Here is a 27,522-nt window from a genome sequence, read left to right on the forward strand (position 1 = left end):
ACAGAACAGTTTGAAAGGGATGTGTTGCGTTGCATCCATATGGCCCAAGGAATAACAGAAAGAAGAAAAAAAACATATTGTAGGCTATTAAGTCCTTGCATGTGTAAGCACTCGCACTTGCTCAAAGTCATTCTGGCGCAGAGGAAGGAAGTTTAACGGAAGCCTCGGGGGGGCGACGGTCTGCCAGGGTGATTCTGGGAGAAACTAATGATGCGCGGAATTTGCAGCGACACCTCTCCAGAAGGATTCTTCAATTCCGCACTCTTTTAACATGACCCCACATCCATATGCTTTGACCAGAAAGACAAAGCACACGGATATACGGAGCCAGGCTTGGAGGGGACTGCATTCCTGTGTAGAGATGTTAAATGGATCTCCCATTACGTTTATTACACGAATGACGTATTTTTCCCCGAATCTTTTTTCTTTCTTTGTTTTTTTCCCCCTTGTGGTAAACATCTTTTACTCGCACGGTAAAAGCCGGACGCCGTCTCTCTTTCTAGAGCGGGGGGGGGGGGGGGGGGGGGAACCTTACTCAGCCTTCTCGGATGCCAGCCTTGCAAAAGGGGAGCAGGGAAGGACGCGGCGTGCCTGTTAGCCGTCCTCTGCAAAAATGGCTGCGCTAAGCATCGCCGGGGAAGAGTTATCGTTTCGCGGCGGCGGCGGCGAGAGAGCGCGGCCGATAATTATGAAGACGGCGCTCGTTTAATTAGCCCCGTGCAGAACGCGATTAAAGCCGCGCTCCCTCAGCGTCCCTGAAGATCGATAAACAGCCGCCGCCGCCGCCGCCGCGGCTTTGCTTCACGGGCCCGCCGTCGCTTCCTTTACTGGGGGATGTCGCGACCCAGCTTCCTGTGTGCGCGCGGCGCTTCTCATAACTCGGCCGTTCCTTATTAACGCTACACGTCTTATTTCAGCCTCGTGATGAAACTTAGTATCTTATTTCTTTCTCTCGAGTAGAGAATATAGGCTTGTTTTAGGTTCCTTTTTTGCTTGACGAGTGAAATTGTCTTACCCCCTTGGCAAATCTAGAAATGAGCCCAACTGTCTCACCTCACTAGCGCTCTTGTTGTATTTAGTAATAAAGTAATAGAAATAAGAATTTAAGACTAAATTACTCATTAAGATTGACTTATTTTTTGGCTTTTGCAGTGTGAGGGTAACCTCAGCAGAGACAGACAGGCAGTTAGGCAGGCAGGCAGGCAGACAGACAGACAGACAGACAGACAGGCAGGCAGACAAGCGGGCAGGTAGACACATGGACAAACAGACAGACAGGCAGGCTCTGTTCCGGTTCGCCGTGACAGAACAGAGAAACTCCAAAGGGAGACCTGCCAGCCTCTCCCGCCACCGCTGGGTCATCTGCCCTCTTTCCTGCCCCCCCCCTTTCATTTAAACAAGCCCTCCGCCAGTCTGCAGTCTCTCTAAGCCCGCTGCGATTGCCACTGCCGCCGCCGTGACCTTCCTCCTGACCGCTTGAAATGAGCCCTGCGCATTACCTGGAGCCTCCAGCGCCACAGGTAGGATGCTGGGGCGGGCCTGTGATGGAGTCAACACCAGCCCCCCGCCCCCCACCACCAAGCACCCACCCTGCCTCAGAGGCCGCTCCACAACCCCCTCCCGCCCACCCCCCAGTGAGTGGTGCGGTTTCTCTCTGTTCAGGGTCAGGCTCTTCTGCAATGCCCTGCGGGCTGGCTGATGTGGTCCTCCAGCCACAGAATCCTCAGGACCAGAGTCTTACATGAGTCCTGCTCTACGCAGCTCCAGAACGGTATAGGGTTCTGCTCTTTACAGCTCTAGAGAGATCTGAGAGTTCTGCTCTAATCAGCTCCGGACCGGTCCAGAGTTCTGCTCTAATCAGCTCCAGACCGGTCCAGAGTTCTGCTTCTCAGTCAGTTCTGCTCATCGCCGACCGGTCCAGAGTTCTGCTCAATCAGCTCCGACGGTCCAGAGTTCTGCTCTAATCAGCTCCAGACCGGTCCAGAGTTCTGCTCTAATCAGCTCTCTCAGACCGGTCCAGAGTTCTGCTCTAATCAGTCCGACGTCCAGAGTTCTGTATCAGCTCCACCGGTCCAGAGTTCTGCTCTCAATCAGCTCCAGACCGGTCCAGAGTTCTGCTTCATCAGCTCAGCGTCCAGAGTTCTGCCTAATCAGTCGGACCGCCAGAGTTCTGCTCTAATCAGCTCCAGACCGGTCCAGAGTTCTGCTCTCATCAGTTCCGGACCGGTCCAGAGTTCTGCTCTAATCAGCTCCAGACCGGTCCAGAGTTCTGCTCTAATCAGCTCCAGACCGGTCCAGAGTTCTGCTCTAATCAGCTCCAGACCGGTCCAGAGTTCTGCTCTCATCAGTTCCGGACCGGTCCAGCATCACCATCAGAGCGCTGAGGTGGTGGGCTGAACAACACACACATGAACATTCCCTGCACAGTACACATACAGACATGCGCATATACCTATTATCCACACAGTATATACATATACAGACACATAAAAATACACATAATCACACATACACACAAACACATAGTAAATACACTTAAAAACACTCATGCAAATATGCAACCACAACCCCAAACAGGAATGCATAAATACATGCACACACGTACACACGTACACACACACACACAAACACACCCACACTAACCCGACCTAGCCAGCCAGCCATATCAGTACACTCATTCAACATTTACAGGGACACCATATTGGGAGAGGCGGTCTGTGGAGGGCTGTAGAAAAACGTAATGAAACCCCCAGGAAGTCAGGAGAGAGAGAGAGAGTGTGGGGGGGGGGGGGTCCTGGGATGATAAATTGGGTCGGCGTGCCCCCAGCACCAGCCCACTGCTGCGCTGATGAATGCACTTGTCTAATCCCGGGTGCGAGTTAACCGCGCCCCCCCAACCCCCTCCTGAAGTGCCTGAACACCCCTAAAGAAATAAGGATGGCGCTGACCACGGGAGGGAAAGTGCAGATAACCTCCTGTCTGTTCGTCTTTCGCGTCGGCTGTCCCGGAATTAATGGGCTCCTCGACGCCGAGCCGCCCTCGCCGGTCCCGCCAAATGCCGCCCGGTCCTTCTGGGACGGCGATCCAATCCCGCAGGTTCGTGGGTATCTTTTAATTAGCGGCTGATGAGGTCTTAGCGGAAAAAAAACGGGAACGATGATCAATCGGGCACATAATTGCATTAGGTCATTTTTAAAAATAAAAATAAAAAGACGGACAGGAAGAATGGGGCGGAAAGGGTGTCTGTGGGCCCGGCCCGACTGCCGATGCATCTGAACGTGTGATAACCTGACAAAAGGAGCCATAATTTTGCACTGAACACAGAAGGCGAGGAATGTTCTGGGGTAATGAAGGTGGAGATCTGCTGCCCCCTGGTGTCTGGTTCTGTCGTGACAACACACAAGACATAAACACGCCCACACACAGAACCGGGGATTCAGCAAGACACGCACGATGGAATGACCTTGATCCGCCTGAACGGGAGACAAGCTGTATCAGGCAGGGGTGGTTGGTAGGAAAGACTAGCACAAAAAATGCAATTAAATACGTGTGTACACACATGAATTCAGGCATGCACACTCAAACCCTCATGAAATGCTTTTTAATTAGCAAACATCTGCAAGCTTTATTAAGTATTTAACCTATTGTTGGCCTGTAGAATTACCTGACAATTCTTTTATCAATTAATGTCGTTAATTAGTTTAATAATTGTTTGAGAGTACACCTTTCCAGCTTGCCTTGTTGCCGTGCTCACGTTTGTATTGTTTCACTACTTCGCCACCAGGTGGAGTTGTGGCACCGTCTTCCAGGTCATTGTTCGCTTCACGTCTGCTCTAAACCATCTGGAAGAATAACGTTTGATCCTTGGTATTGTTCCTATTGAAATGCAATTCTGAAATGTGTCAGATCCTGACCACGCAATTTATGTTACCACAGCAATAGCACACAAAATGCTCTGATTTCTCTCTCATTCATTTGCATTGAAACGTAGCGCGGTATCAGACCACGAGTCTAGACAGTTCCCATGACAACATGGAATCTGCCAAGGGCACGGGTGATCAGATAGGGAATCGCTCCTTCGCGCGCACGCGCGGCTGCAGATGTAAAAGGGGGCGGGGGGGGAGGGAGGGGGGAGAGAAGAGAGAGGGGTCATGCCTCTGGCAAGTAAGCAATTACACAAACAACTCCAAATCCACAAGCCTTCATTCCCTGTGTACACATTACCTGAATAATTCATTACCGGCATTTAGAAATTGATTGAATCCCGTGGAATGCACCGCTTGGTCTTGCCGCACGATGGAGGCGCCTGGTAAAAATGGTCCATCGCCCTTGATTGTTAAGAACTTAAGGCCTGCGTCATGAATACAGAATGTTTTGTAATATTTGTTTTGTTTTTTTCTCCCTTTTTTATTAATAGTCAACGAATGCCGTTACCGGCATTCACAGATAATGCGTTTGTCGATCAACGCTATGTCTGCTCTGTCACTGAAGCCTTAGCAAATGTAGGCCTATTTTTTTATCCTACTCCCACGGGGACCTGACTTTGTTTAAGAGGTTAGTCTACTTGTCATTGGTTTACCAAAAAAAAAAAAAAAGCAATTGGATCATCATCAACGACAGATACAGACAGGCAAGGAACCCGGAGTCGTCGACCCGCCCACTTTGGCATTTCGCCCAATCCTCTTCGAGCAAGCGAAACCGTTAGCGAAACCGTTAACGCTGTAGCCTGTGATGTGATGTTCCAAGTGTCGACGCGGTTGTAAACTCGCTTGGCAGCGTAGACAAACCAAATGAAAACAAATCTATCGCCATTACTTTCGGGTGGAGTTTTGCGGCGCGCGAGAGAGCAAAGACTGTGTCTGGTTTGATCTAGGCTCCCGCCCTCTATGAAATAGCTTTGGAAATTGCACCGAGTGACCTTCACACTTCCCTCTGTTTACAATGAAAATGTTTTATTCAGCGGCGGGCAAAGGGAACAGCGATAGATCCTGAATATCCGATCTGGCATTTGAATACATTTAAGCGCCCTGAATAACCTGCCCGACGTAGCATTTGAATACATCCCGGGCGGCAATCGGAGCGATCTGTGTTGAAATGAAATTATTCCTCAAAGCATTACAGTTCTTCGGTGATGAATTGCCATTTGTTTAACTCACCGGAAAATGTGTTATTTCATATGCGATTTGTCAAGGAGGAAGGTGCAAAGACGCTTTAGTTCACAGGTGTAAATTACGGCAGTTTTGTATGCTAATGCTTTCTTATAAAGTTCCTGATATTATTGCGACAAAGCTGGTAGGGTAGGCTACTGGTGTTATGTGTCAAACTATCCACAAGAACCTCCATTTTTTATTGGTTTTATTCTACCCAGAATTCGCTTGGATCTTACCCAGAATTCCCACGAATCTTCTTCACCAAAGTCGTGATCAACATTCAGTTCTGTGGTCATGAGACATGAAATCGCAATGGCAAAAGAAATTCAGCCTTACTTCTGTGGATTGTACTCTCCTTGAATTGAAGTCACGATGCAAGTATTCATCTGTCATACAAGCCTGTACACAATGTAGCCTATTTCAATGGCGCAAGTTGCTGTATGGTACCGCACAAGCTGTGTTTCCAGGTCCGAGGGTTTCCCACTGAATTGGGCTACTTGGAAGAGGTACTCCTTTTGGCCTAGTTTTAAAATGTAGGTATCGCGGGTGCGGCAAGACATCTTTTGTAACATTAGACTACTTAACTTGAGCCGTCTGGCCTGCTCCAGCTAAACAAACCAAACGCCAGTATTCTAACGAAAGTCAGTTGTTTCATTTTCATAGAAGCCCTCATCAGTCAAAAAGGTAGTGTTTCTCATTGTCTGTTTAAAATGGGCCAAACATCAAATATTCCGTTCAAATTCACATATCATTCCTCTTGGCCCACTTGGTGAGGAGAGTACCATTGAAAACTCAGGCACAAAGCAAATATGCTGTAGGCCTAATCGTATTCCAAAGGCGTGATCCATTGGGGCTGTAGCTTTTAGCCTATATGGGCTGTGCAAGAAGTGCCCATAAAAGTGAATGGGGGATTCTAATAAGATTGCAGTCTTGTTCCTTCTATCTATGTGATTTATAGACATCTGGCTATACGCTATACATGTGATCATATCAGAAAGATGCTTTTTTTCCCATGCTTTTAGTCTTAAGCCAGTGGTACAAAAATGACACCAGCAGCATCAAAGATGTATCTGGTTTTCTAAGGCTATGTTTGAATGTGTCATAGAACCAAAATAGTGAATTATTTCACAATTCAGCCTGTAGTTATTCTCATCTATCTTACATCTTAGCTACATTAATTGATAAGTCTACAAAGGGCAGTTGAGGTCTGTTCTACTTTCCTTAGGCTGTATAAAGCATTTTGCTGTGGTACAATCGACCTGCAAACCTGTGTTGGTGTACACAGCTCGTCAGCTAACCGAATTAGGATAATTGGTGGAAATGAAAACCAGAAGCGGATGCTGCCCACAAACAAACAGGATCCTCCACCCCTTGATGTGGGCAACCAGGCTTTTTAACGCAACCGTAGAGTGCAATAAGAGCAGTTCCAAGAAGACAGGGCAACGGTTCTGCCGGAGTCCTATCGTCGCTTCCAGTCGCCTTTCTCCTAGCGACTCGCGGTTTTGATTTGCTGTCGAGGGGCTAAGTGCTCGTTCGCCCTGCCGCCGGGCCGCTATCGTACGGTTCTGTCACTGAGCCGACCCCGACCGAGGAACTGTGAAAAGCGGAACCTGTATTTATCTCGGCTGCTGGCTTCGTTCCCGCAGAGCTTCACTTTGTAGCTCTTCTATCCGCGCTCCAATGTCACTGGAATGCGTTTTGTTATTGTTTGAGAAGGTATATTGAAAAGCTGCGTCCCCTCCAGGCTCTTCGCTGACCTTAAGTAACGGGCGCAAATTTTCCCCTAGCTCGTTCGCTGCCGTTGGTTGGCACGCCTTCCTTTCATGAAGGCCATATGTTCCGGATTGAAATTCCAGCGGATGAATTTTTATAAAAATCCTCTTCCTCTGACTGGGGACGTCTTTCTTCTAAACATCTGGGGTACGAACCCGCAGCGGAGGGGGGGTGGAAAAAACGTTTACTTGACTTCTCAAATTCGAGAGCCAGAGCCAGGCAAAGGGGTAGGGCCAGTTAGCGCACATCGCAAAAAATTAGCCTACCGCCAGAGCGTAATGTGGCCCACTTCTGTCTGTAGGGCGACACACAAGATGGAGGTCTGAGGCTCTCAGGATTACCATTCAGGGCTGGGTGGGGTGAGGAGGCAGGGCAGCTCTTACTGCTTCCGTCTGTAGGGCGACACACAAGATGGAGGTCTGAAGGAGGGTGTGAGATGGAGCGATCTTCTCCTCAGGATTCAACCATATTCAGGCGGCTGGGGGGTGGGGGAGGCAGCTTTTATGCGTTGGCGGAGTGCAACATCTTGCCAATCTGATACACGGCCAGCCAGGCGACACGGGGGAGGACACGCTGTGCTCTGCGTGCGCTTCCAGAACTTTCCGCTAGCTGAAGCGCAATCACTAAAAAAAAAAAAAAAACATTGGAAAGGGTAGAAAAACATAAAGAAGCGGTGAACTGTATCTACACCGCATGTATCTAAAGCCCCCATCTTAGAAACACAGGAAAGCAACTGCAGCCATTAATGCTACCGAGTGTCGCATTCACAGCCTTTACAATGTTAGTGAAGCGGTAGGCCTACAGATAGACTGAGCAGTCTGATACAAACAAAAGGCAAATCTGTGAATGTGTAAAAATGCTGCCTGTACACTGCAAAAGACTATTTTTTATGGTAAAATGTTTTTAATTTCAGAATTTCACTGTTCTTTCAAATCACCGCCAAAGTCATGTATAATAACAGCAATAGCTCATTAGTTAATAGCCATCCCATTCCCTTCATTAACTAGCTTTTTACTGGCAAAATTGCTGCCAGTCTTTTCACTGCTTTTTGCAGGATCTTCTTTTACAGGATGCAGGTTACACTCCTTAGACCAGCGTTTCTCAACCCTGGTCCTGGGGACCCGCTTCCCTGCATGTTTTAGATGTTTCCCTGCTCCAACACGCCTGATTCAAATGAATGGGTCGTCATATCAAGCTCTGCAAAAGCCTGATAACGACCCGTTCATTTGAATCAGGTGTGTTGGAGCAGGGAGGCATCTGAAACATGCAGGGCAGTGGTTCCCCAGGACCAGGGTTGAGAAACACTGCCTTAGACTGAGATCCCCCTGTTATTGGAGTATGTACGTAAGCTCTGTCTGCTCCTTATCGTAGCCCACAGCATAACACACTCTGATAATATGCCACAGCGTGGAGTGCCTACGGCAGCAATCACTCACTCTAAACCGCTGTGGAACCCAGCAGCAGGGCTGAAAGTCTGGGCGTCTTTCTGGAGTAAAATATCAGTTTAGTAGGGGCGTGTTTTTTCTTTGCAGGAGTACAGCCATCAGCAGGTTATTTTTTTTTTAAAGATTTTTTGTAGAGATCTGAATCGCAAACAAAACCTTTGCCCCTGTCACTTCTGCCTTGGTATGCTTGCTCTGCCTGCCAGCCCAATTCAGAATTGATTTTAGGACCGCGCTCTTGTCCTTGTGAGATTTTTAAAATGTCGCTGACCCTACCTACGTCAAAAAATTCCCTCGCTATTTAGCGCTTATCACACAGTCTGAAGTAAAGCACCTCCAGACCGGCTCTTCCCTGACCTCTACTTCTCGCCTCCTCTTGAATGTCCCCCCCGATACACAAATGAAATGTCTTATTAGGAAGATTCAATATGCTGCCCCGCAGTTGTCAGTTATCATCAGTAAGAGACAAACTCCGCCTGGATCTCATGCAGTACTGTGACTTGGAGCGCAAAGGTAGGCTGACCTCTTTTTACCAGACATTTCTGAGATTTGGGACCAAAAACAGCCGTCCAGACGGGCTTTCTAAATTCAAAATATTTCTGGTCAGGTTTTGCTCATTCCAAATACCATATATAAAGAAACTAATGGCCTGGTGTTATGTTCATAACCCCCAGTCCCCTCCTTTTTATGAAATCCAGTATATGGTCACCCTAACAGATGTGCGTAAGAAGTGGCAGAGTTCCAAACATGCGGACTTCTTTTTTAAATTAACCGTGTGTGAGTGAATGTTGGAGGGTGGGCGCTGAGAGGCTGAGCTTTGGGTAAAGAACCTGTGTGAGTAACAGACCGGAGCAGATGGAGACACAGGACAGGAGCGTTTAACCGACGTGCCGTGCGGTTGACTTACGCGCCCGTCGACGCCGCCTTCCCCTGACCGGCTTGCTTGGTATTCCGCTGCTGTGATTTAGCGCGTTTAACCTCCCCGAACCCCGGCACCAGCCCAGGAGTGAGGGAGGGAGGAGACACAATCCCACGACGAGGCCCTGCCTGCAGTGCTGAGGAAACAGAAGTCTGGATCCTCGCTCTCCCATCGCCCACGGCCAGAAACGGAGCGACATCCACTTGAGTTTTACTGAGGAATGCTGGAGTCTCAACCAACCAGGCCTGGGTCAGATACACATTTGAAATATTTCAGCTCTTTAGACGAGCGGTACGATTTTAAAAGCTCTTCTGCGGCACAATGGGAACTGTCAACAAAACGGGCCACTTCACAAAACCGAAATGAATCATATGAAAAAAAAATTTGTTCTTGAGATTGTCGGAAATTGCCATTTCTCAGAGAAAATTTTAAGAGAAATGGCTATCCATTTCCAACAATCTTAAGAACATAATTCTTATTTCTTTTTGAATTTTGAGTAGTTTTGTTGTTAATTGGGATATTTCTCTGGACAAAAGATCAAATAATTCTAATAGTATTTGACCCCAGTCTGGTTTGAACAGAAAAAAAACATCTTATCTGAGAAGACAGGCCATTTTTCTCCAGTAGCTACATCCAGGTACCCTACTAACCTTCTGAATTTGGTATATAATAGTGCGCATAATCTGTTCTTGTAGTTTTCTGAGCCGTCTGGCACGTGGATACTGAAAAAGCCACAGAAAGCTGGCCTGAACCAAAAGCACGTGTTTTGTATTTGTGGTCGCCCATACGCATCCTGTGGAATTTCCACAAGAGAAGTCCTCTCCTCTAAGCGATGCAGTATTCTGTGCTCTTTCAGGAAATTCGGTGGCCAGTGGTTAGTTTATCCATTGTTTTAGCTCCCCTTATATGGTGAGGTGATATTTTCACAGGTAATGTTTGGTGGCTCACAATTCTCCATTCTCAATTGACCATTTCCCTGTTTTGCATTCGAAGTGAAGCGGCGTGCAACTGGTTGCTATGGAAACAACCCCCCCTCCCCCCCACCCACCCACCCACCCAACGTTCAAGGTTCCTTTTCATCTGATACCTACGGTAACCTCCTTGTACCTAACCAGCTACACAAACTCAGTGATTTATATTCAAAGTTACTTCCGTACCAAATGTAAATTGGTTGATAATGATGTTGCAGTCCAAGGTACCATTTTCATGACAAGTGGCAGTGCCAGTGGGACTTCATTCATCCTGCCCAATAAGCCAGACTGGGTTCAGGTCAGCCAGCGACTGGCGGAAACGCGGCTGTCGATCGCTCTCTCACCGCGCTGACCCCTGCAGGCGAGGCTGTCTCAGAACAGAGTCGTAGGAAGAGCAGCGAGGAGGGAAAAAAACCATGTCCGCACGAGGGAGGCGGCGAAGCGGCACAAGCAGGAACCCGGAGACCTCGCCGTCCCGAGACGAAGCAGCTCCCTCCCTCCAGACCCCCTGCTTAGCGGGGCAGCCGCCCGAGTCACCCCCAAGTCAAACTCATTTTCGCTCGGGGGGCGAGGAGACGTGATAAATATTGCAGGGAGAACCCAGCCAAAGGTCACCCCCGCCGCCGAAAGATTTGCGATACCTGGGCAAGGGGGGGGGCGGGGGGGGCTCTGAGCTAAGACAGATATAGATTCCTTTACCTTTCAAGTGGGTTTTCACGGCAAACAGGATTAAAACTAATGGCGTCTGACACCGCGGGCCTGACACTTTGAATTCATTGGGCTTAACGCACTGACATTTCTAAAGGTTGCCGCGCGCGGCGGCGGCGGCGGTGATGGCGGCAGCGGCGCAAACGGCTGAAGCCGGATCTGCCGCGGGGCAGGGTGTTAGACGTGCGGCGGCTTTTTCGGGGTGAAGGGGGGGGGGGTTTTAACAGCCGGGCTGATGAGGTGGAGCCCGAGAAGAGGCCGCTTTCCATTAGCCCGCCCGTGAAGATTAACAATGGGAATGGATTACAGATCAAATCACTTTTGCACTCCAGTGGTTTTTAAAAGACCAGGTGACTGGCGCTCGGGAGATTTATGTTCTCTCGCCCCTGCCTGTCCCCCCTCCCCCCCCTCCCCCTCGCTGTTCCCTGGGCCCGGGAAACAGGGAGAAGCTGGCCAACGGGGTTGGGCTGTTGATAATGTTGTTATTCTGCATCATTTATGTCCCAATTCATCATACGGCGATGGGGGGGAAGATACATGTTCTAGGCCTAACCTTCGAGGGTTAGCCAGGAAAAAATCTTTCCAGATTATGATGTAATGTTCATTCTTTTCTTCTCCAAAAAGGAGTGTCCAAGGTCGAAAATTTGCCCCCTAAGTTTTAAATTTGAGCTTCGTTGGTTGCTCTTGGGCCTTCCGGCTATAATATCCAGTGTGTTCTGTTTGCTCGCTGTTGCAATTTTGGTTTTGGCAGGACATGCTGGCCTTTTGCTGCGAGGCAAGCCTATTTATTGTATTTATTGCCTTATTGGCATGAAACTAGTTTTTAACGTTTTGTCTCGTTACTCAATTTTTCGAATGCTTAATGAGACATGCCATCGCCTGACCACAGAACAAACAGCGAAGCCAAGTTACAGTTTAAAAGAAGGAGACCTTTCTCTTGAATGTCACGGAAATTCATTCAGTCTGACGTTTCGGTTCTCTGCCTTCTCAATTCATGTTTGTTTACCGCAGCGAATTCGCCGGAATGAAATGGCTGCTCGCGAACCCGGAAAACCGAGCTGCAACAAACGATTTCCTTGATTTCACCTTTTGTTCGCATTACAGCACATATTGCCTGGCTGTCATCTTTATTAAAAAAGGAGTCGGCAAATGTGCAGACAAGCACATTCCCCCAGAAATTAATTCAAATTCAGCAGCTGGGATTGAAATGCAATTAAATTTACACACGGATCAGTGTACAGCTTTCCTTCGGCATTCAAATTAAACGCTGTAAACACCGCACTCTGGATCATTACTTGTGAGTGTTCTAAACACTTTTTTTTCCAGAGAGCAAAGACAGAGGGGCAGGAGAATAAATTAGCAACTAAACACAATCATAAAACATGTTTTATGTAACTGCGAAATCTGAGCCAAGCGATGAATGAATTATCGCTGCGAACCGGGGCTCCGGAGCACAGGAGCTTTGAAGAAACCTCAATGAGCGATTTTAACAAATACTTAGAGTAATGAACCGGCCTCTGCTCTATTGGAACGTGATATATAATGTAGTTAAAGAGTTGTGAATGGGACTTAAGGGAATGAACACCACAAGCAGAATGACATCAAACCTGTAACATACATAAATAAAGCTCATTATTTGTTATTCGGTTTAATTAGCCCTTTCCCCTCATTTTCATCAAGGGGGTCAATAATTATTGAACTGACATGCAAATACGTATATAGGTTTGTAGTAACTGGTCTTATACATAGTATGTAATTACAGTAAATCAAGTTTACAGCGGCCAATGGTTACTTAAATTGTAACCTATATGATAAATGGCATTAAAAGGTGTGTGACTGTCTGGGCTTAGGAGTTGTTCTCTCTTCCTCAGTGTGACATTAGTAGGCAAACAAACAGCACGCGCGCACACCGACACAGCAGGCTTGGGATGTCAACCAGGTTAGGAAGACGGAAAACAGTAAATAAAACACACAAGTCGTTCGACAAAAGAGCTCGAACAAAGAGCAGAAACTGCAAGAGCTAGCTCTGTGACGCTGTTTGTTTCTCGCGTGTGAGTTCCCTGCCTGAGAATTTAACAAATGGAGAAAAAATGCAGAAGTCTTTCACACACACACACACAAAAAAACCCACACTGGCTTTGTATAATGAATCACACTCGTGTTTGTGTACAAAAAAAAAGCTTTAAACCATTTCTCTATTAGCCGTGCAAGAACTATTAAGAGGCCCGCTGAGATTTCGACAAGGAAAATAAACAAACACAAATCGTTGCTATGTAAACACTCTCCTGAGTGAGGCTGCATTTCTCCCGCCTGGGTGCTGCTTTTTGGAGTGCCTTCTCTCCGAAGCAGGCTAGACTTCAAAAGCCGCTTAATCCTTGACTAATGACAGTCTGGGGGACTGTGACAACACATCCTTCGGCATCATTACGAACGCAGTCGGAGACACGCCACAGCTGCCAGTCAACAGAGCGACGCAATGGGTTTGCATGAAGACATGCGGCCGCATGTCCAAACAACACAGTCTGAGGTTGCACATTAATGGCAGGATGAAGAGCAAGGGTTGGCTTCATAGTACAATAAACCTTTCGTTTGACTGATTGGAGCACTGGACACTGTAGCAGATAGTTGGTGGTTTTTAGAACTGTGCGTCATTCCATTTATACCCTAGGGCCAGACACTGTGACGCAAAGATTGTCTCGAAATTCTGTCTGTAAAGATTAGCTCTAGAAAAATTCACTGAGATAAATTCTACATTCTTAATGTTTCATTGTCTTCGTATGTTGGGGTTTTTTTTTTGTTGTTGTTGTTTGTTTGTTTTTGTTTTTTGCAATCAACACTTAATTTTCTTATCGAGGCAATATAAACATCTATTAGTATTTAATTGACTTCAGTTTACTGTTTGACTATGTTAGAACCGTATTAGTGGAGGTTATCCAAAGAGTAGATTATTTTGACATTACAAGATACAAGACCTTGTGAATTATCGATTGTGCCATTAGACACGCGAAAGTACACAGTATGTACGCAGTACCATACAGTTATGTGAGCTTGCAATTTTGAGGCTGGGCAGACAGCAAGAAATATGTTGCCACTAGATGGCACTGTGCATCTTCAACATTCTTTCTGTCACAAGGAATTTAAGGCGAGTCTCATCAAATCCCCATTGAGATAGGTTTCTTGAGCAGATTCCTTGTTATCATTAATGCATACTTATCAAGACAAAGTATCTGTCAGTTTGTGTCTTGAATGTAATCTGCAATATGCTTCACGTTTGTTTAAGAATGTGCATTACTTGCGAGGCTATGCTAAATTGATGACACGGTATAATTTGGAGACAATTCTATCTGTGCGTTCTATTCTCTGTAAATATGCAAAGGAAATACACATTCCTCTGGTTGTTTTATGCAAGGGTTTATTTAAAACCCACCGTTCTTCAGTAGTTTTTACGGCATTTGTAGTAGTGCTGATTCAGTGCTACGCTGTTTCATATTCTCATTCCGGTGGCCGTATTTGTCAGGCCCCAACGCGGATTATAAATAGGTTGCTGACCTTTGTGCAATCAAGCAATTCTTTCGGCATTAATCCTCTCTGGGATTTGCGGTTCTTAACCTTCCCCCGCTGCAGAATAAATGGCTGCGGCAGTTCGTATGGATGAGGACATGCGGTAATAAACTTCTCAGCGCGCGATATTATCGGCTCGCCGGATGACAGCAGTCACTAAGAGCGAACATCTGCCAAGGGGGCGAGAGAAAAAATGCTACATCAGCCAATCCCCCAGAGAGATGGGCTCGGGGAAGAAAAAGACAATTGGCGAGGCAGGCCGGGAACCGTGACGAGTGCGCATGCAGCCATCAGACGCGCATTTCCCCCGGGGCGTGGAGAAGGGGGGGAAAAAACGCAGGTACCCCACGCGCTGAGTGCAAGGCGCCCAGATTAGACGGCAAATTTGAGTTCGATATCAGACTGCGGGCGGGAAGAGGCTGACTCGCGCCCTCTCCCCACTTGACTTTTTAAATGAAACCTGACTGAGCGCACCGCCCGAGTTATAGGTATCGTTACGAATAAATCACGGCTCGCCAGGAGGGTCATCATGAAAGCAGGACCGGGTAGGAACACAACCTAGTAGCGCCACCTAGCTCTGATGTTAAGGCTTTGACTGGGTGTTTTGGATTAATTTAGGAGGATGTTAACAAGACTATATATGTATATAACTATATATACGTTATTTTTAAATTTATAAATGTGTTCAATGGGCAGGGGGAGGGGTCAGTCTACTGGTCCAGGGGTCGCATACCGAAACATGTGTCTTAATGCATTTATAATGTGGTTGGGGGTTGGGGGGTGACAGGTGGCAGATGGGTGGTTCTACGCCTTTGGGGGGGGGGGGTGTTACCCTGGTAACACACTCCAGACACAGCTTGATGTGAACGTGCATGCAGCACTGTGCCACGACACGTCGTCACATGACCCAAGATGGACTTGTGCCATTGGGAGAGTACATAGGCTTACTGGACCCTGAGGGAGGCATAGGAGGATCATATCTGTCTCTAGATTTCATGCCATTTCACTTCTCTTCAACTGAAAGAGCTCAGAGTCTCCAGAATAATCCAATTTCTGTCTGCTGAACCTCTGAACCTTCCTTTTCAAAAAGCTCACTGAAATTTCATCGGGTTTATCAAATTTCCGAAGAACGGTCTGGATTTGTGATGGTACATGTAGGCTGGGAGTGAAGGAACCCTGTTCCTAAAGAGCCCTATCTCTTTTATGCTAAGTTCTGGTTTTCATTTCTTAATTATCCCAATCAGTTCTGTGATCTGACATAATAGATACATTTCATGATAAAACCGTGAATGACAGCTGAAGGCTGTTCTTGTGTCCCTTTCTGGAATATTTTACCGTGGTCTAATACAGCAGTGAACAGCCGTTTGGGGTATTCAGCTAATTGGCTAATTGAGCCAGGGTAATCGGTGGAAACGAAAACCAGCACACACACCAGCCCTCCAGGAATCCTGCTCCCATCCCCTGGTCAAGGTTATGCACTTATAGACCGCTTGTTTTTTGCAGTTTGCTGGAACTGTTTGCGCATCAGAGCGCAAGATGGAAATAGCCATAGGTAAAACAGCCAGCGGTAGCACTGGCAATACAAGCGTTTAAAAAAAAAAAAAACTGCTCTGTGGCCACCTTGGTGGTTTATGGAAGAATAATTTAGCTGAGAGCTCCCTGACAGCTCTGGCTTTGAAGGCACTGCGATACCCGAGGCACTGTCTTTCAGAGAAGACAAATTTAAACCGAGATCCTGGCTTTATCCATTACATCCCCCTCGGCGGTTCCAGCGATGAGCAGGCGGTCCCCAAAGACCTGGCCAACTCTGGATCTCTGAATCTGTTCATCGAACCATCTACCAGTTTAACTGGCTTTAAAACATTTGTCTTCACCTCCGCTAATTTGTGGTGAGCATTCGGGCGTAAAATGGCCTCTGGAGGGTGGCACACCCTCTTGGACGTTTCTGAGGTTGTCCACCTTCAGATTCTTGTGTTACGAATCCAATGTTCCCTTGCGTTTCAATAAATGGGAGGTGCAAGAACGCTCAAACACGTTAGATTCCACTGTACCAAAAGTCCCCATATAAATGGTGAGAAGCAGCATACTGTAAGTATGATTCATCTATTGATTAATTCTGTAAGTCTGACCAGTACTAAAATGTAACGTTTTGCATAGCAGCGATTTGTGGTGTTTTTTCTTACAATAAAATAGAGAGTTCCTTGTCAAGTGTGAGCCAGATTTAATTACAGTCGTTAGATTCCGGCTAAACAACTTCCCTTGAGTGCATTTTCAAATTTTCAGCATTTCCAAAAATGGTAAATTAATGTTAAGCTGCAATTACAGTCGATATCATTTGCATATACCTGATCTGCAGTTGTAAAACGTGGGAGTAAAAATAAAGATGAATTACTGTTCATTTCTCCAACGCTGTGAGAGCCCAAAGTAAACAGCCATTAAAGAGGACCGCTTATGTTCTCGCCTTTTTAATTCAACGTGTAAACACCCCCCAACTGCCTGTCACGTAATCTCTCCTTCCTTTAAATTAATCAGAGAAACATCCCGCAAGCTCGACTGCACCCCTCTCATGCGGGTGTATCATAGCCGTTGGGGAAGTGGGCTCACGGCCGAGAGGTTGCAGGTTCAAATCCCAGCCGGGACACAGCCGTCGCGCCTTCGAGCGAGTCACTTAACCCGAATTGCTTCGGCAAAACACGCGCAGGTGCGCGAAGGTGTTTACGAAAACATGCAAGCCCGTGTACTGCAAGTCTCCGTGGATAAAGCATCCGCTAAATTCAGAAATGTAATATAAAGAGCGTGGCTTCATCAGGCAGTGTTTACACAACAGCCTCGAATTGAAAGCGTGTCATCACGGCACCGCGCTGCTAGTGAAGGTTAATGAGCTTAAGCTGAGCCGGAGTTTATTAAGCAGCCGCTGAGGGAGGGGGGAGGGGGGGGAGTTGGGGGAGTGGGGGGGGGAGCGAGGCAGTGCGGGGCTTGCGCCCCCGACTACGCCGCGGAGTGGCCCAATCAAGGACGTGTCCCCGGGGGGAGCCTCGCGCTTTTCCGCCGTGTTCCAATCTCCTCCGAGGCGCGTCCGTTAGCGGATTGAAAGCTAAGGTGACGCTCACCTTTAAGCCGCGCCCGCTGCCGAGTCTGATAGCGGTTTATCCTGGGGGGCGAGTCGCGTGCGATCGCACAGATTCTCCATTTTTCTTTTTTTTTTTTTCATCTTGGCACTGAAATGTTGCTCTGAACGCGATGCAAAGAGCAGGCTGGGGAAGAAGTGTTTGTGGAATGGTAATGTTCTGTTTACAGTGCGATGATTGAGTAGCGGGCGTGGGGGCCCTCTTTTGCACGTACATGCAGAGAATGATTGATGTCAGAGCACGCACATTTTCACCTGGGCTCTGTGAATAAAAAACAGCACAGAGAGAAAATCGTGCATCATACGATAACCCTGACATACCCACTGCCCCGCCCTGTCATCCACCCATCATTGTTGTTCTGAAATAGCTTCCTTTTAATGGTGCCCCTGTCATTTGATCTGTGACCTTGGTTACCCCAATAGGAAATTAAATATTTGAACAAAATGCAACAGGTGCTCTATGCCAGGTGCTCTATGTCTATCAGTATATATCTAGCTGCATACACGGATAATCAGCCCTGAGAAATGCTGTCAGAGATAGAAATTGGCTGTTTGGCTGTTTGTCCTGCAGTGGAGTCCTACCATGCCCACGCAATCCCAATTCCTCTTCTACTTTGGAAGAGGTGACAGTCGGCTGTCCGAGCCTACTCAAGATCCATAATCTGCTCCCCAACGCATTCATGCTTAGAGTATGGATCCCGTAAAAAGGCTCAAGCAGCTGAATCATTGGATCGTATCAGTGTCCTTTATGTTATATGACCTGTAGTCTTGTGGGGACTGATGATAAAGGTTTATTTGAGACATCTTGTTGTCAGTGCATTGGATTTTAGGCCTTACTTGTCATGTCATTTTATTGATTACTTCAATGAGGGCTCTCCAAAAGCCATCTCAGCTGACGTACAAAATGATTCCTTGTGAACACTTAATAATACATTTATGTTGGTTTATTTTTTTTCTCGACATATATTTGATATAAAGGCTTTGGCATTTATTCTACTACTACCACTACCACTTCTACTGATAATAATAATAATAATAAACACAATTTCTAATACACTCTAAACTATTGTGTGATAATTCAGGTTCTCCAGTTCATGAGTTCAGTAGGGCTCGGAGCATATTCTCAGAGGTGCCTTTAACACCTCGATAAGACACACATAAGAAACAGCTCTTTGCCCTGTAAATCCCCCCCCCCCAAATTGTCCAATTTTATCTGTATCAGCCGGGAGGTGAAAGAGAAAGCATCCGTCAAAGTGCGGCTAAGCAGATCTGAAAGGAGGCCTCTCATCCAAAATCTCTCTTTATATGCGTTTAGCTACATTGCCTTTCTGCCTCGTATATCTCTCCACAGGAGCCGGTTCACCTGCCGTCACTCCAGATACTGAAAAGCGTGAATGAATCAAGCGGGCCTGTCAGGACGCGGTGACATGTGACCGGGAGGCGTTCGCGGGGATGGAGAGGGGGGCGGGGGACTGAGGTTCAGCACACAAGGAGGCGGGGTGTCTTTTACACAGTCCCCAACCATTGCTCTAAGCTCCACGTTCAGTGAATTACAAGGCCTCACCTGCTCTTCTTAATAATTTACCCACATACATTAAATCATAAAAGGAGACTTCAGTGTGTTGGCTGGGACCTATTATGTGAAGAATAGTCAAATGCTGTGTAATCTCATAAAAAAATCAATGATACATTTTTTTTTCTTACTGCATTTAGTGCATCCGTTTCATAAACTAAGTGACTTGAAATGTAGTTTGCAAACATCTCAGTTTTTTTCACTTGATTTATAAACCCTCTCTACCACACAGTCAGCTGACTACAGCGGTCCAATAGTGGCCATTTTAGGCCAGGAATAAGCAAATCTTGGCCCCAGGGCCAGTAGTACTGCTGATTTAAACCTGGGACACCAGGTGAATTAAATCTCTGTCCAATCAGTGGCAATAATCAATCAATTAACTATCGGGTAGAAAAGAAAACCAGCAGCAATACTGACCCTTAAGGGCCAGATGACTCGAGTGTGCCTGGTTTAGGCAATGCAGTCGAGCTGAGAACGGACTGTTCATAAATAAGCTGCTGAATGGTTCTGCCACTAGTGAGCTGCAGCAGTGACGGTTTTCGAAAAGATGGCAGACCAACAGCTGGCGACAGTCCAATAATGGAAATATATATTCACGTCTAGCTGAGATGAGATACTGCCCCCTTTTTCACATTTCTTATGCGCTGGTGACAGGTGCCAAGTTTAATATCCGTCTAATTATCAAACAGAAAATAATTTCCTAAATAAATCAGAAAATGTTACGAACTTCAAATAGCATATTGGCGTGGCATATGATGGCGTATGCCTGTGTATGAAAATGATCTGCCGGTGCTGCATGTATGATTTCAGAACAGATGTCAGCAATCCTGGTCCAGGAGCGCCACAGCTTCTCCTGTTTTTGGTTTCAGCTTGAAATTAGTAACCGGTTTAGGCCCAAGAACACAGGTGGTGTGAGTTAGTGGTGTCACCAGCTGCTTTAACTGAGGTTTTAATTACCCGGTTCAGGTTTAACCCCAACCCGTGAAAGTCCAGTTGATGGATTATATGCCTGTAATGAAGAATTCTTTTCAAGTGTTCCAAAACTTCTTAGTGTTTTTTAAAACACTTTACAACTGCCACTACAGCCTGTGTAGAAGAAGTTGCTCTCTCGAATGGTGGACCAGCTTTGCTATCAGAGTGCAGGGACATTGAGATGACAGCCGAGGACATCTTCTGCACAAAGATGAGGAGACTAGATTTGGTTGTGTGAGGTAGGAAACCAATTATTTAATTATTATTATTATTGCTATTATTATTATCCTGTTGTCAATTTGATCTTTTTTTTGTCAAATGTTATGTTGTGATAGATGGGGTCAGGACATTTTGTGTGTGGGGGCAGGGGGTAGGACGGGGTATTTGTGGGGGGGTGGGACCAAATGAATTCCTGGATATGTCACTGTCAAGCGCTAATCAATCTCTTTGGAGAATAAAGTGTTACTGAATGAGCGAGGCGAGTGTAAACATGTGACAATTATGTTCGCACTGGGAGTATCCTAAGGCCCCCTTGAGCCGGTCCTTCTCCTCTACGCTTGTTTAAACCAGCCTGGGTCAGTGACACGCAGTCCCACAGTGCTGCCATTTTGGATGGAGATCAATTTCAGCACTCTTAGGGGGGGAAACGTGCTCACACCCCTGCCCCCGAAAGCTGTCCCCCGTTCCTCTGCGGTGTACCCCAGCAAACGGTTCCCTGCAGACCGCCCCGGCCCCCCCCCGTTTCGCAGCGGCAATTGGGTTCCGCCTCTCCCAGACATCTCCCAGCAGCCCCCTCTCTCCCCCGCACATTCATCAAGCTGTCAGCTCCGGTGATGTGTTTATTCGTTTTAGCCGTCGCCCCTCGTTACGACCCTGCCTCCCCGCTGCTAGCTGACGGGCAGGTTCGGACTCGACATCCATCCCCACCCCCCTCACCCCCCCCACACCCCCCTCCCACCAGCCCTCCAATCCCAACTCAGGACTGTGGCACACACGAGCACCACGGCCAGCCGTTCCTCGGTGGGGGGGGGGGGGGTCCTCGGCCTGGTTCAGGTGTGGGGGTGACAGCGGGGGGCTCGGGGGGTCAGGGGGCGGCTGGAACTCTGCGGAGGCCGGAGTGACAGCCCCAGATTTTGATTGGCTCTGCCATTTCGGTCTCCGGCACCTTCCGCCACGGCCATCGCTCCGAGCAGATGGGGCCCCCCTGTGGCTTCGTCGCCTCACGGGAGAACAGAGCGCCCCGTCGCTCCTGTCAAAAACAGGCCCGGGTCAACCTGATTTTGGGCTGAAAAAGAATAGTCATGGGGCAGAACGACTATGGTGTAATCCTTATTTATAAACAGTATTTCCCAAGCCTTTCTAGCGTGACTGCACCACTGATAATCTGTGGATGTATGAAATTACTTTTAACTGTAGTTTAGAGTAGGTGCATCCCAATATCCCAGTACAGGTTTAAGATGTGTAGCTATGCGGTGAAATATGAAACTCATGTTCCAGGAGAGAATTGGGAGAGCACATCCTCTCTGGATCTGAGATGGCCCAGACTGGCGCGGTCTGTCAGTCTCCTTCACTTCAGCTGGTTTTATGTGGAGAGCTCGGCGCTGCTCAATCTCAGCTCGGCGTCAACGCCAAGAGAGAACCCCGCCGTTCTGGAAGAAAAGATGACTAATCATTGCCTTTGTTTCCCACTCAGCGCTGCCAGTCATTTTTCCGTTTCTTTTCTGCTTCGCACGTCTGGACTTGCGGAAAGGCGGGGGGGGGAATCTGCTTTGACACGGCATTAACCAGCGCCAGTTAAAAAAAAAATAAATTAAAAAAAACTCTTATGATCTCTCAGCTCATGTACTGCTGTTCTACATGAAACACAAAAATAAATAAATAAATAAATGCACACCTGCAAACTCAGGTGTAATGAACGCATACTGTCTGAAATGCTAACAACCCAGCTTGTCTCGTCAAAGACTATAATGAACATAAACAAGATAGACAGGGAGAGCACATAGTCAGCGAACATGCAGGGGGGAAAAAATTGTGCATAATTTAATGAGCTGTTCATACCATGCCAGCCCGTTCCGTTGCTCTACAGGTTTAATGTGACTACAGCTAACTTTTAGCCAATTTAAACTTTGTCTTTGCTGTGCACGGCAGAACTATTCTGAAATGCTCTTAAATTCAAACGTTAATCTGTAGAATCTTTTTTTTTTTTTGTACTTTTTTTTTCAACCCAGACATCATAATGAGGTTGGCATTCCTTCTGCAAGAGAGACTTAGGAATATAAAGTATGTGAAATATATCTGTAGATACATAAAGCCACAGATTAATAGCATGTGCTATTTAAGTATTGATTTTTTTGTGTGAAGTATGCAATTCACCAGCAAAGAACTGGTCCATTTTATGTGGATGGATGTGCGTGGATCCTCTTGATAGCCTTTATATCATTATTAGGGGCTGTAAGTGGGCAATTACTGGAAAGTAAATATTCAGATATGTACAGTACATTTCCAGTTCATTCCACTGAAGCGTGAACGTGGTTCATGATACAGTACTTACGCGTGCTTTTGCAGTAACGGCTTCGCTTAAAAATAACTGAAGGCACCCTTTACTTGGGTCGCGACTTACATTCCTAATAATGAGCATATGTTGCAAGCAATTAACACTGAAAAAAGTGCACGGTCCACACACACAGCGTACATGAAACCTCAAGGAACACTTGCGCTATCGATGTACACATCTTGTTTTAATTGTAACACTAATGAGAAACGGCGGCTGTCCTGAATGTCGAGGCACAAGGAATCCTGTTTTTCGACTTTCGCAGATCCGTACAAGACCTGCAGAAATCTCCACCGTAGGCTTTCCCCGATTCTGAAGGCTGAATGGCATTTTTGAGGGGGGAAAAGTGCTTTTATTTTAATGTAACTTCCATCAACTGCGCCGGCCTGTCAGTTACTCTGTATTGCGGAATACGAGAGGAATTGCGATCCCAGCGCTCTTCTGAAGAACCACTCCCTGTGTGCAGCAGCTGATTGTTTTGGCACTGTCTGCGCCATGCAAATCGGTTTTAAACAACAAATGGCAAATTTTCTGATAAAAAACACTCCGTGGCTCCTTATAAATTAATGCCAATGTGCACGTGATTGAAAATCAGCCACGAGCCAAAAAGCCTTGCATTCACGCTGTGCTTGTGTGTGATCTGAAACACAACAGGAAGTCATGAGGACAAGTTGGAGAGCCAATCAGGAAGGCCAAAAAATGGTTATGTATGAAAAATACTGTTCTTGTCATGTCGACAACACGGCACAAAAAATACAGGCCACGGGAAAATGAAGTCGTGGCTCGAAATGTGCAACCTCCATATGAGAAAAATGATAAAATATTATACCCAGGGAACTCATTTTCTTTTGAGTCACACCTGTTGAGAACGATTAAATTAAATTTCCGTCCACAGAATATGAGATTAGTCCGACGTTCTCCATTTTCTGTTCGGTATAAATCAGTCCCCACTTGCAGCCATTTCACTCTCAGCCAATCTATCCTTATGGAATTGATGTTCTGTGATTTAATATTATTTAAGTGAAGAAAGATTTTAAGTTAATTAATTAATTAAGTATTAACTGTGGGAATCAATGCTAAATTTTTTTTGAAAGATGTCCTGATTTTACATTTCCAGTACCACTGAGATATCTGCATTTCTGCTTTTTTTTATTTTATTTTTTTTATTTTTTTTGCTAGACCATCATGAAAGCCTTGGGTGGGCTCTTTGCTCCGATCGCTCTCCTCTTAATATCTTAATTCCAGCTAATTGAGGAGTTTGAGAGTCTCGAGCCATTGAGCCCACTGACTAATTACCCGCGGCTATAAAAAGGCACTCACGGCTGGCTGTTGTTATCCGAAGCCTGCAGGAGCCGCGTCTCTTCCTCGCCACTCGCTTGTCAATACGCGCGTCTCTCGCTCGACGCCCGCAGCTGTCGCCCCCTCCCGTTCCAGCTCCTCCTCCTCCTCCGCCGTCTCGCCTCCCACCAGCCCGCCGGTACGGACGGGCTAATTTAGCCGGGGACCGAATTATCCCCCGAAACGCATCGGCTGTGTTTGCCCGAGAGTCCTCGTCGTCGCCGCCGGGCCCAGCTCTGTAGCAGGAGCCTGTGTGCCGCTGGTGGAGCCGCTCCAGCTCCCGAATCTCCCTTCTTGCGAGATTTCCCGCCAAACGCGGCTGGCTCACGCTAGCATCCTTCGTCCTTTGGGCCTCCCACCCCCACCCCCCCCCCAAACCTCACGCTACCCACTGAGAGCAGCCGGTGGGGGGGGGTTCTAGGAGGTTTGGGCTGGTTCTCGGCTCAGTCGACATCCGGGGAGTCGTCTCGGCACTAAGCAGTTGATTGCTGCGGGGCCGAAGCGCTCTCCGGTTTGTCAGCGCGGTTTATTTATTTCCTCCGTTTCTCGAGGGCGGGGGTTCAGTTCCCGCCTGCCGCAGACCCCCCCCCGACTGCACATCTCGCGAGGCCCGGGCGCGCGGGCGAGAGGGGAGGTAATTAAGCTCCCCAGAGCAGCGTCTGAATTCCGGAGTCCCGACACCGGTGATGAATCCGGCTCCTGGGGGGGCCACAGCGTCGGTGGGCCCGGGGAAAAGGGGGGTGGGGGGGGTGGTGGTGGTTTGGGGGGTGGAAATGGCTTTGGCGGGGAGCTGTCTGTCTCCGCGGCCCAGGGGGGACCCCCTTCTTCCCCAGCCCAGCCGGCACAGAGGACACCCGGGAACAGGCGGGAAGACAGCCGCGCTATCGGTCGCCCTGGAGACAGCGATGACAGGGGCTGCGGGGGCCTATTCTCCAGCGGACCCCCCTGTCATCTTCCCCACAGCCGTTAGCTTCCCTCGTGTATTTATCCCCCCCCCCCCCCCACCTTCTCTGTTCCTCACACGGGCCAGAGTGAATTAAAAACCACCACCCTGCAAGTCTCGATAAACGACAAATAACGTGACTGTGACCTCTTTTCATTTTCTATATGCTGGTGGGCTGATGTGGCTTCTTTGTTTTCTTTTTTTTTTTAACTTAATGTATTTCTACTAGAGTCTTTTTTTAATGAGCTGAGGTGCATTCAGGCACATTAGTTTGTGCTTCGCGCATGTTTTGTTTTTTTTTCCATGCTGTTAGTCAAACACAAGGTGGCATACCTGACTGGAGAGAGCTGCAGATGCTGTGTAATGTTCCGCTACCTTACGTGACCCAGCGGAGAAATACAGCAGGCACGGAATGCTGAAGCCCCGATTCAGTCTCTGCACGGTGCATTGTGGGTAAAGAATTTAAAGCCGAATGAAACCTCATCTCCATTCCAGACACTTGAAGCTGGGCTACATGAAACCCACTGAGGAAGACAGCTGATTGACACGAATTTGGTTTGGTGGCAGATTGCTTAATGCAATGATATAATACTAATCATGGAGGCAGCCATGTGTATATATATGTAAAGCTCCTAACACCTGTCTGACAGATCAGAAACACTCCTCATGTGTCTGCTCTCTGCAGACGACTTCATTAACAGAGCTACAGAGGCTACACTGCAAGATGCAAACCACTAGCCACAAAAACAGGATGACCAGGTTACAGTTTTCTCAGAAGTACCTAAAAGAGCCTGCTGAGTTCTGGAAAAACTCTGTGGACAAATGAGACCAAGATTCACTTGTATGAAGAGAATGCTTCGCTTGTATTGAGTGATGACAAGAGCAAAGTGTGGAGGCCAAAAGGAACTGCCCAAGATCCTAAGTGCCCTCCCCCTCATCTGTGAAACATGATCATCAGGGTGTTATGGTTTGAGCATGTCTGGCTGTCACAGGTACTGGCTCATTTGTCTTCACTAATGATGTAACTGCTGATAACAACAGAAGAATGAATTCTGAAGTGTACAGAAGCATCTTACTGTATCAGCTCAAAGTTCAAATGGCAAATGCCTCCAAACTCATTGGACAGTGATTCATCCTACAGCAAAACAATTGTGCCAAACATACTACTAAAGCAACAAAGGAGTTTTTCAAAACCAATTGCTGGAAAATTTTTGGCTGGCCAAGTCATCCACCTGATAAGAATAAGAACAATAAGAATACCCTTTAATAAAAGCAGAGAATCTGCACTTTAATCACATGTGAATTTTTTTATTACAAATCCAAAGCTGTGGAGTAGAGCCAAAACGTCTCCTTAAATCACCCATTTAATCATAAAACATGGGATATAGGATTGTGCGATAATCCACTGTTGAGATCCCCGTCTTCTCTGGAAGTGAAAACAGTTCATGTTGTAAGTGCGCACGCCAAACAGCCTGATCCTCAGCGGGTTTGATGCAAGTTCTTGGCATCGAGTTTTGCTACGGAAAATCACTTTCCCAGAGGTTCACAAGGTGCAAGTAAACCAGCAAGCCAGGCTAATGCATTCTCAGAGTGAGGGGAGCTGTCACCGTACTAGGCTCGCTAGCTGCGGTAGCTCGCTAGCTGTTACGTGATGCGATTTAAAAAAATAAAACAGCAGAGCGTGACGGGCAACCAACAATACGGGGCACTGTGTTCGTCTGGGCGTGCTGACACCGGACACTGAAAAATTCCAAAGTCAAGAATCCGTGTATAATTGCCCAGCTTAGCGCGATTAGCCACCGAATCTGTACCCGGCCCCCAGCCGACTCCACAGCGGCAGCTGCGTGAACGCTAACGTGCTAACGGCCCTCAGGCAGCACACGATCTGATGATATCCCCAGGGGCTGACTGCGTGAAGAAAAATAGCCATTTAAGCAGCGCTTGAAGTGGGCCAGAACGCACCAGTAGGCTACTCTGCACAGCAGGGGCTGCCCAACCCCTGTTCCTGGAGATCTCACCGTCCCGTGAGGGTTTTAATTTCAACCCTGATTTGGCACCCCTGATTCTGGTGATCAGCAGCTCAATGAGAGGTCCCGCTGCTGAATGAGCTGTGCTTTGTTATGGTTGGAGTTAAAAGTCTGCCATATGGGGATTAATACATGCGCGTATGAGTGCCTTCTCATAAACTGTATGTACATTCTACCCCACCTTCCCCCCTCCACCCCCCCATCCCCCCATCCCCCCATCCCCCCATCCGTAGTCGCAGTCCCCCCTTTTAGTTGTTTGGATTTTGTTTATTAAGGTCACCCTAGTTCCCGCACTTGTTTCTTCCCCTTTCACGGCATTTAACGAATGAATTTAGTAAGTTATGTAAAAAATAAATAAATAAATAAATAAAAACTAAGAGAACCTTTTTAGAAAATTCAGCGAGGTAATATTAGCTATGTGCACTTAAATAAATAAAAATTAAAAAAACAGAATTGCATTTGCATTC

At 47.2% G+C, this 27,522-nt stretch overlaps 1 long non-coding RNA gene across 2 annotated transcripts; it reads right to left on the reverse strand.

Moving 5' to 3' along the window:
* Window positions 1-3,458: 3,458 nt before the first annotated feature.
* On the reverse strand, window positions 3,459-6,186 carry LOC135233815 (uncharacterized). Of its 2 annotated transcripts, XR_010323949.1 has the most exons (3): window positions 5,157-6,186; window positions 4,225-4,351; window positions 3,459-4,094 (listed from the first exon to the last, which is right to left on the reverse strand). It is a non-coding gene; the product is annotated as an uncharacterized LOC135233815 (long non-coding RNA). The 2 variants fall into 2 exon arrangements; XR_010323948.1 differs by lacking the exon at window positions 5,157-6,186 and having other exon boundaries at window positions 4,225-5,100.
* Window positions 6,187-27,522: the final 21,336 nt, after the last annotated feature.

This window comes from Anguilla rostrata, chromosome 10, assembly GCF_018555375.3.
Source record: "Anguilla rostrata isolate EN2019 chromosome 10, ASM1855537v3, whole genome shotgun sequence".
In the NCBI taxonomy this organism is placed as follows: Eukaryota; Metazoa; Chordata; class Actinopteri; order Anguilliformes; family Anguillidae; genus Anguilla; species Anguilla rostrata.